Source organism: Arachis duranensis, chromosome 5 (genome assembly GCF_000817695.3).
Source record: "Arachis duranensis cultivar V14167 chromosome 5, aradu.V14167.gnm2.J7QH, whole genome shotgun sequence".
Lineage (NCBI taxonomy): Eukaryota > Viridiplantae > Streptophyta > Magnoliopsida > Fabales > Fabaceae > Arachis > Arachis duranensis.
In genome coordinates, this window is record NC_029776.3 from 59650361 (window position 1) to 59651570 (window position 1210).

Consider the following 1210-nt stretch of genomic DNA (forward strand, 5'->3'; position numbering starts at 1 on the left):
TCAAAAATTTGATTTCAAAATATCTTCTTATCTTCTTATCTTTTCAAAATTGACTTTCAAATCTTTTTCAACTAACTATTTGACTTTTTGTTTATTTCTTATCTTTTTCAAAACCACCTAACAACTTTTCTCTCTTTAATTTTCGAAAATACCTCCCTCTTTTTCAAAAATTCTTTTTAATTAATTAATTATTTTAAATTTTAATTTTAATTTATTTCTTATCTTAATTTTAGAAAATTATTAACTCCTTTTCAAAATTATTTTCGAAAACTTCTGTCTCTCATCTTATTCTATTTATTTATTCATTTACTAACACTTCTCTTCATCTCAAATCTCTATCCCTATCCTCACCCTTGTGTTTGGATTCTCCTTTCTTTATTCCCTTCTTCTCCTACTAACATAAAGGAATCTCTATACTGTGACATAAAGGATTCCTCTTCTTTTTCTGTTCTCTTCTTTCTCATATGAGCGGGAACAAGGAAAAAGGTATTCTTGTTAAAGCTGATCCAGAACCTAAAAGGAATCTAAAGAGGAAACTAAGAGAAGCTAAATTACAACAATCCAGAGACAACCTTGCTGAAATTTTTGAACAAGAAAAGGAGATAGCAGTCGAACCCAACAACAATAACGCAAGAAGGACGCTTGGTGATTATACTGCACCTACGTCCAAGTTTGATGGAAGAAGCATCTCAATTCCTGCCATTGGAGCAAATAATTTTGAGCTGAAACCTCAATTAGTTGCTCTAATACATCAGAACTGCAAGTTTCATGGACTTTCATCAGAAGATCCCTACCAGTTCTTGACTGAGTTCTTGTAGATCTGTGAGACTGTTAAGACTAATGGAGTAGATCCTGAAGTCTACAGGCTCATGCTTTTCCCATTTGTTGTAAGAGACAGAGCTAGAACATGGTTGGACTCTCAACCTAAAGATAGCCTGGACTCCTGGGATAAGCTGGTCACGACCTTCTTGGCTAAGTTCTTTCCTCCTCAAAAGCTAAGCAAGCTTAGAGTGGATGTTCAGACCTTCAAACAAAAAGATGGTAAATCCCTCTATGAAGCTTAGGAAAAATACAAGCAGATGACCAAAAGATGTCCTTCTGACATGTTTTCAGAATGGACCATGATAGATATATTCTATTATGGTCTATCTGAGTTCTCTAAGATGTCACTGGACCATTCTGCAGGTGGATCCATTCACCTAAAGAAAAC